We start from the raw sequence: 9567 nt of genomic DNA, 5'->3' as shown, positions 1-9567 counted from the left end.
GAGCACCGTCACATAATGTGAATCGAGCGCACTCAAACTTCCCATCATTCTGATTACGGTAGTAATTTTGTCACCCTCATCATGGCATGGAGAAATGCATATGATGCAGCTTTCAAGTTGAAGGCGATCGATCTGGCTGTTGGAAAAGGAAATAGAGCTGCTGCACGGGAGCTTGGCCTTAATGGGTCGATGATAAGACGTTGGAAACAGCAGCGTGAGGAACTGACTCAGTGCAAAAAGACAACAAAAGCTTTCAGAGGGAAGAAAAGCAGATGGCCCAAAGTATTTGCAGACACTCGACATCTGTGTAAATCGTACATTTAAGGTGGCGCTCCTTGTTCAGTGGGAGGCTTGGATGTCAAGTGGGGAGTAATCCTTCACTAAAACGGGCTGCATGCGAAGAGCAACTTATGGTCAAGTCTGCCAGTGGGTCCTGACAGCGTGGAGCATTGTCAAAAAATCCACTATCATCAATGGGTTTCGAAAGGCTGGACTGCTGCGTGTTGAACACTGAATACAAACAAACAAAAGAATAAAGGAAAACCGAAACAGTCCCGTATGGTGAAAACACTGAATCAGAAAATAATCACCCACAACTCAAAATGGGAAAACAGGCTACCTAAGTATGGCCCTCAATCAGAGACAACGATAGACAGCTGCCTCTGATTGAGAACCATACCAGGCCAAACACATAGAAAAAGAAAACCTAGACTTACAACATAGAGTACCCACCCACATCACACTCTGACCAAACTAAAAATAGAAACATACTAAGCAATCTACGGTCAGGGCGTGACAGTACCCCCCCCCCCCAAAGGTGCGGACTCCGACCGCAAAACCTAAACCCATAGGGCAGGGTCTGGGTGGGCATCTGTCCGCGGTGGCGGTTCTGGCGCGGGACGTGGACCCCACTCCACCATAGTCGTGGCCCACTTAAGTGGCGCCTTTGGAGCGGCGACCCTCGCCGCCGACCTCGGACTGGGGACCCTTGCAGCGGGCCCCGAATAGCCGGGAGACTCCGGCAGCGCCGGACAGGCGGGAGACTCCGGTTATGCCGGAGTGAAGGGCGGCTCCGGCAGCTCCTGACTGACGGGCGGCTCCGGCAGCCCCTGACTGACAGGCGGCTCCGGCAGCCCCTGACTGACGGGCGGCTCCGGCAGCCCCTGATTAACGGGCGGCTCTGGCAGCTCCTGACAGGAGGGAGGCTCTGGAAGCGCTGGACAGGCGGGAGCACCTGGAGGGAGGAGTCGGAGAGACAGCCTGGTGTGTGGGGCTGCCACAGGAGGCCTGGTGCGTGGAGGAGGCACCGTATGGACCGGACCGTGAAGGCGCACTGGAGGTCTCGAGCACCGAGCCTGCACAACCTGTCCTGGCTGGATACCCCCTGTAGCCCGGCAAGTGCGGCGGAGTGGAACAGACCGCACTGGGCTGTGCTGGCGAACCGGGGACACCGTGCGTAGGGCGGGTGCCATATAACCCGGGCCGAGGAGACGCACTGGAGACCAGATGCGCAGAGCCGGCTTCATTCCTCCTGGCTCGAAGCCCACTCTAGCCCGGCCAATACCAGGAGCTGCGATGTAGCGCACCAGGCTATGCGTGCACACTGGGGACACCGTGCGCCTCACCGCATAACACGGTGCCTGCCCGGTCAACCCCTCGCCCCGGTAAGCACGGGGTGTTGGCTCAGGTCTCCTACCTGACTTAGCCACACTCCTCGTGTGCCAACCCCAAGACATTTTTGGGGCTTCCTCTCGGGCTTCCTTGCCAGCCATGTTAACTCCTCATAGTGTCTCCACTCAGCCTTAGCTGCCTCCAATTCCTCATGCGGACGGCGATACACCCCCGCATGTGCCCAGGGTCCCTTGCGTCCAGTATCTCCTCCCATGTCCATTTCTCCAGATATCGCTGCCTCTCGATACCACGCTGCTTGGTCCTTGGTTGGTGGGTGATTCTGTAACGATTTTCGTGGTACGTGCTCATGATGCCTTTAATAAACTGAACACGTATACAAAATGAATTTGAATACAAAACAAACAAAAGAATAAAGGAAAACCGAAACAGTCCCGTATGGTGAAAACACTGAAACGGAAAATAATCACCCACAACTCAAAAGGGAAAACAGGCTACCTAAGTATGGCTCTCAATCAGAGACAACGATAGACAGCTGCCTCTGATTGAGAACCATACCAGGCCAAACACATAGAAAAATAAAACCTAGACCTACAACATAGAATACCCACCCACATCACACACTGACCAAACTAAAAATAGAAACATACAAAGCAATCAACGGTCAGGGCGTGACATTCTTCTATAACTTATTCTCACTACCTGCCCTTCACCATGTGGCAGGATGTGATGTAGTGTGCTGCCAACCTACCACTGTCTATGCCCTCTACTAGTAGGAATGATCGCTTTTCTTAATCAGAGAGGTTTTTGGAACGTTTTATTATAGTTTCAAATTTGTGGAAGTAAGATTCTTAAATTGTTGTGTATTTTGTGCCTTTTATTGGGAAGTGCAGCTCTGTCTCTGTTTCTTCATGGCGCAGTGATCACACAGCTTTTCTACTTTTGGCAGCCAGCCTTTTCTGTGTCTGCCCTTTTCTATGGCTAGGGGCTGTGTTCACTGAGTCTGTGCTTTCTCAAATGTTTTTACAACGTTTTGTCATGATGTACTGTCAATTTAAGGACAGATGGCGCTGCATTTTGCTTTGTGCGTTTTTGTTTTTACCCAATAGTTGATATAGTTTTGTTTTGACTGGGTTGTCATTTGTTTTATTCTAGTTGATTGGATGTTCTGGTCCTGAGCTTTAGTGTGTTAGTAGAACAGGTTTGTGAACTCAGGCCCAGGACCAGCTGGAATAGGGGACTCTTTGCTCAGCTCTTGGCATTACAGGGCTTGGTAATATAATAGGGGGTCACTGTATTTCAGTGTTTCAAGTTTTAATGTCACATGTACAGTGAATTGCATTTCTGCCAGCTCTAACCTCAACAATGCAGTAATCAATAACAATGTAATACTAAAAATAGCAAAGTAGAAATGAAAACATACAATATATAAAAACAAATAAGAGCACGATAAAGTAAGCATACTATATACAGCAGAGGAAGCTGGTGGGAGGCGCTATGGGAGGACAGGCTCATTGTAATGGCAGAAATGGATTAAATGGAACGGAGTCAAACTAGTTGTTTCCATGTGTTTGATGTGTTGGTACCATTCCATAGATTTCATTCCAGCCGTTACATTGAGCCTGTCCTCCTACCAGCCTCCTCTGATATACAGGGTCAGTTCCAGTACCCTATTTTTAATGTGCAGGGATACTGGATAGATAGAGGTCGATATGTATAGGGGTAAGGTGACTAGGCATCAGGATATATGATAAACAGAGTAGCAGCAGCTTATATGCTGATTGTATGTGTGGGTGTGCGTGTGTGTGTATAAATGTACTGTGCAGGGTATGCATATTATGTGTGTGTGTGTGTGTGTGTGTGTGTGTGTGTGTGTGTGTGTGTGTGTGTGAGAGAAAATTTGTGAGTGTTTGTATGTGTGTTGGAGTGTCAATGTGCATAAAGACAATAAGAAAAAAGTCTGTGTAGTCATGTTGTTTGCTATTTAGTTAGCAGTCTTATTGGATGGGGATAGAGGTGGTTTAGGAGCCTGTTGGTGTCAGACTTGATGTACCGGTACCGCTTGTCGTGCGGAAGCAAAGAGAATAGTCTATGGTTTGGGTGGTTGGTTGGTGTCTTTTTTTGTGGTTGGTTATGTCATTGGATGAAATCTTGTGCTGGACATAAAGTGCAACTGATTTAAGGACACATTTAATTGCTTTTGGTCAAACTTTAATAGGTATTTCAATTTGATTTTTTTTTTAATGGCATGTAATTCCCAGTGTGCTTTATCTCTCAGTTCATTCACTGCATCATCTAGGTGTCCAGTTGTGCTTATTTTTAAACATTGTAATGTGTACAGTACTCGATGGGGCAGTTTCGCGGAGACAGATTAAGCCTAATCGTAGACTAAATTGCAATTTAAAACTGGACTAAATGAAATGGTATGCAGAATAATCGACAAAGTCTGCAATGCTATATGTGAATTGAAAGACAATTACTTCAAGTTATTTGATGCTACTGCCCAAGCCAACTACAATGTAGATTTCTATGAATTTGGGAACTTCCCTGGAGTCATTGCCTGAATAGATGGATGTCATATTCCCATCAAGTATCCCTTTACAACAGATGCTGAGAAGTAAGGAATTGTAAAAACTGGTTCTCAATGAATGTACAAATGGTGTGCGCTCCCAATTTCCAGTTCTCCAACATTGTTGCACGTTGGTAAAGTGCAACTCATGACTCAAGGATTTTCCAAAACTCTATGCTCAGCTTGAAGGAGGACAACATAGTGGAATCATACTTGGTGGCAGTGGGTATGCATAGGCCAACATCTTGTTCACCCTTTATCTTCCTGCAATAGGACCTGAGCAACAACGGTACCACCAAGCTCATTTCCACGCCAGAGGTGTAGTGGAGTGCATGTTTATTGTATGGAAGAGTCGTTTCCAGTGTCTCAGAAACACATTTCAACCAAGAAGATTGTCATAATTGCAACAGCAATGCGTCACAATTACCTCAAACAGCATGGCTGCCCAGATCTTCGCATTGAAAATGAGGATGACCCAGATGTTACCATGGTTGAGGCAGACAATGATAGAAATGGACTAGCCTTGCAGAGATGCTTTTGCTATGCAGCACTTCTCAAAACAAAGAAAGCTTGAGTGATTGACGCAAACAATAGCCATGGATTGGTAATCAAAGAGGTTTGATTGAAGCAAAGAGCCATGGATTGGTAATCGAAGAGGTTTGATTGAAGCAAACAGCCATGGACTGGTAATCAAAGAGGTATTGTGACCCCGAACTGGTGCTGGTTTGAGAAGAACATTGGTAATGCTGCCGCTTAATGTTTCCCTCCGCCTTCATAGCCGACTCAACAGTTCCGGTTCCGGGTTGGAGCGAGCGGTCGCATCTACACTTCGGTCCGCAGGTAGTATAACTTTTCATTACATTTCATTATAGTACAACGGTTTGACTTGTCTAATCTTAGCAATTTCTTCTTAGCTAGCTACATAGCCGTCCTTGTATCAAAGATAATTGCATAATTATCGTATTTCGTCGTCCTAACGTATCTGCCCAGCAGCTAGCTAAGCAGCTAGCTAACATCCACTGTCCACCAGCACTGTAGAAACTATTACACTCAACTGAACGACTCGATTAGCGTAGTGTCAGCTAGCTACATAGTTGTCTTCGCTGTCTTCGTATCCAAGATAATTGTGTAGTTTAGAGTGTGTAGACTTAGAGTGATTATCTTAATTTACCGAGGTTAGCTAGCCAGCTATTTGTCGTCCTTAACGTAGGAGATGCTGCTAGCTAGCTAGCCAACAGCTAGCCAACCTCTACCGAATTGAACTTCAACTACCCGGTCAACATTCCGCGTCGCTCCACAGGTAGTATCACATTTTCATTTCACTTCATTACAGTACAACGGTTTGATTTGTTTGATCGTAGCTAGCCAGCTACATAGCCGTCTTTGTATCTAAGACAATTGTGTAGTCTAGAGCAATTTTCTAGGTTAGCTGGCCAGCTATTGTCGTTCTTTTAACGTAGCTAGCCAGCTAGCCCCCGAATAGCAGCACTGTAGAAACTAGTACAGTACAACGGTTTGATTTGTTTGATCGTAGCTAGCTAGCTACATAGCCATCTTTGTATCTAAGACAATTGTGCAGCCTAGAGCAATTTAGCAATCTAGGTTAGCTAGCCAGCTATTGTCGTTCTTTTAAGGTAACGTAACGCAATCAACCTGCTAGCTAGCCAGCTAGCCCCCGAATAGCAGCACTGTAGAAACTATTACACTCGACGGAACGACTTGATTAGTGTAGTGTCAACATCGCAGCCACTACCAGCTAGCCTACTCCAGCAGTACTGTATCATTTCAATCATTTTAGTCAATAAGATTCTTGCTACGTAAGCTTAACTTTCTGAACATTCGAGACGTGTAGTCCACTTGTCATTCCAATCTCCTTTGCATTAGCGTAGCCTCTTCTGTAGCCTGTCAACTATGTGTCTATCTATCCCTGTTCTCTCCTCTCTGCACAGACCATACAAACGCTCCACACCGTGTGGCCGCGGCCACCCTAATCTGGTGGTCCCAGCGCGCACGACCCACGTGGAGTTCCAGGTCTCCGGTAGCCTCTGGAACTGCCGATCTGCGGCCAACAAGGCAGAGTTCATCTCAGCCTATGCCTCCCTCCAGTCCCTCGACTTCTTGGCACTGACGGAAACATGGATCACCACAGATAACACTGCTACTCCTACTGCTCTCTCTTCGTCCGCCCACGTGTTCTCGCACACCCCGAGAGCTTCTGGTCAGCGGGGTGGTGGCACCGGGATCCTCATCTCTCCCAAGTGGTCATTCTCTCTCTCTCCCCTTACCCATCTGTCTATCGCCTCCTTTGAATTCCATGCTGTCACAGTTACCAGCCCTTTCAAGCTTAACATCCTTATCATTTATCGCCCTCCAGGTTCCCTCGGAGAGTTCATCAATGAGCTTGATGCCTTGATAAGCTCCTTTCCTGAGGACGGCTCACCTCTCACAGTCCTGGGCGACTTTAACCTCCCCACGTCTACCTTTGACTCATTCCTCTCTGCCTCCTTCTTTCCACTCCTCTCCTCTTTTGACCTCACCCTCTCACCTTCTCCCCCTACTCACAAGGCAGGCAATACGCTCGACCTCATCTTTACTAGATGCTGTTCTTCCACTAACCTCATTGCAACTCCCCTCCAAGTCTCCGACCACTACCTTGTATCCTTTTCCCTCTCGCTCTCATCCAACACTTCCCACACTGCCCCTACTCGGATGGTATCGCGCCGTCCCAACCTTCGCTCTCTCTCCCCCGCTACTCTCTCCTCTTCCATCCTATCATCTCTTCCCTCTGCTCATACCTTCTCCAACCTATCTCCTGATTCTGCCTCCTCAACCCTCCTCTCTTCCCTTTCTGCATCCTTTGACTCTCTATGTCCCCTATCCTCCAGGCCGGCTCGGTCCTCCCCTCCCGCTCCGTGGCTCGACGACTCATTGCGAGCTCACAGAACAGAGCTCCGGGCAGCCGAGCGGAAATGGAGGAGAACTCGCCTCCCTGCGGACCTGGCATCCTTTCACTCCCTCCTCTCTACATTTTCCTCCTCTGTCTCTGCTGCTAAAGCCACTTTCTACCACTCTAAATTCCAAGCATCTGCCTCTAACCCTAGGAAGCTCTTTGCCACCTTCTCCTCCCTCCTGAATCCTCCTCCCCCTCCCCCCTCCTCCCTCTCTGCAGATGACTTCGTCAACCATTTTGAAAAGAAGGTCGACGACATCCGATCCTCGTTTGCTAAGTCAAACGACACCGCTGGTTCTGCTCACACTGCCCTACCCTGTGCTCTGACCTCTTTCTCCCCTCTCTCTCCAGATGAAATCTCGCTTCTTGTGACGGCCGGCCGCCCAACGACCTGCCCGCTTGACCCTATCCCCTCCTCTCTTCTCCAGACCATTTCCGGAGACCTTCTCCCTTACCTCACCTCGCTCATCAACTCATCCCTGACCGCTGGCTACGTCCCTTCCGTCTTCAAGAGAGCGAGAGTTGCACCCCTTCTGAAAAAACCTACACTCGATCCCTCCGATGTCAACAACTACAGACCAGTATCCCTTCTTTCTTTTCTCTCTAAAACTCTTGAACGTGCCGTCCTTGGCCAGCTCTCCCGCTATCTCTCTCAGAATGACCTTCTTGATCCAAATCAGTCAGGTTTCAAGACTAGTCATTCAACTGAGACTGCTCTTCTCTGTATCACGGAGGCGCTCCGCACTGCTAAAGCTAACTCTCTCTCCTCTGCTCTCATCCTTCTAGACCTATCGGCTGCCTTCGATACTGTGAACCATCAGATCCTCCTCTCCACCCTCTCCGAGTTGGGCATCTCCGGCGCGGCCCACGCTTGGATTGCGTCCTACCTGACAGGTCGCTCCTACCAGGTGGCGTGGCGAGAATCTGTCTCCTCGCCACGCGCCCTCACCACTGGTGTCCCCCAGGGCTCTGTTCTAGGCCCTCTCCTATTCTTGCTATACACCAAGTCACTTGGCTCTGTCATAACCTTACATGGTCTCTCCTATCATTGCTATGCAGACGACACACAATTAATCTTCTCCTTTCCCCCTTCTGATGACCAGGTGGCGAATCGCATCTCTACATGTCTGGCAGACATATCAGTGTGGATGACGGATCACCACCTCAAGCTGAACCTCGGCAAGACGGAGCTGCTCTTCCTCCCGGGGAAGGACTGCCCGTTCCATGATCTCGCCATCACGGTTGACAACTCCATTGTGTCCTCCTCCCAGAGCGCTAAGAACCTTGGCGTGATCCTGGACAACACCCTGTCGTTCTCAACCAACATCATGGCGGTGGCCCGTTCCTGTAGGTTCATGCTCTACAACATCCGCAGAGTACGACCCTGCCTCACACAGGAAGCGGCGCAGGTCGTAATCCAGGCACTTGTCATCTCCCGTCTGGATTACTGCAACTCGCTGTTGGCTGGGCTCCCTGCCTGTGCCATTAAACCCCTACAACTCATCCAGAACGCCGCAGCCCGTCTGGTGTTCAACCTTCCCAAGTTCTCTCACGTCACCCCGCTCCTCCGCTCTCTCCACTGGCTTCCAGTTGAAGCTCGCATCCGCTACAAGACCATGGTGCTTGCCTACGGAGCTGTGAGGGGAACGGCACCGCAGTACCTCCAGGCTCTGATCAGGCCCTACACCCAAGCAAGGGCACTGCGTTCATCCACCTCTGGCCTGCTCGCCTCCCTACCACTGAGGAAGTACAGTTCCCGCTCAGCCCAGTCAAAACTGTTCGCTGCTCTGGCCCCCCAATGGTGGAACAAACTCCCTCACGAAGCCAGGACAGCGGAGTCAATCACCACCTTCCGGAGACACCTGAAACCCCACCTCTTCAAGGAATACCTAGGATAGGATAAGTAATCCTTCTCACCCCCCCCCCCCTTAATGATTTAGATGCACTATTGTAAAGTGGCTGTTCCACTGGATGTCAGAAGGTGAATTCACCAATTTGTAAGTCGCTCTGGATAAGAGCGTCTGCTAAATGACTTAAATGTAATGTAATGTAAATGTAAGGAAGGATTTACATGTACATCCATGCTCTTCTTATAAATACATTAGTTTGTGCTCATGAAATTCCATGGCCAGTTTCTCATGCATGCTCAGCCTCCGTCTTTATCCTCCGGCCTGGGTTAGCGCACAATGTTCCCTTCTGGCTGCTGCAGATGTAGCAAGTGGACCTTAATCCCGTCTTGTCCCCTCCAAGCTATGGTGATCATTTGCCTTTCGAACATTATTACATTGCTTCATTAGAGAACATTACATACATTTGTATAATGGGAGTGCACGAGATGACTGACAACAGTGCATATTCCCTGCAATCTGGGGATGGCACGTGTTGACAGAATGTGTCCTACCAAATGAGGATTGGAACA

Source organism: Oncorhynchus masou, chromosome 18 (assembly GCF_036934945.1).
Source record: "Oncorhynchus masou masou isolate Uvic2021 chromosome 18, UVic_Omas_1.1, whole genome shotgun sequence".
In the NCBI taxonomy this organism is placed as follows: Eukaryota; Metazoa; Chordata; class Actinopteri; order Salmoniformes; family Salmonidae; genus Oncorhynchus; species Oncorhynchus masou.
This window is presented reverse-complemented; position numbering follows the sequence as displayed.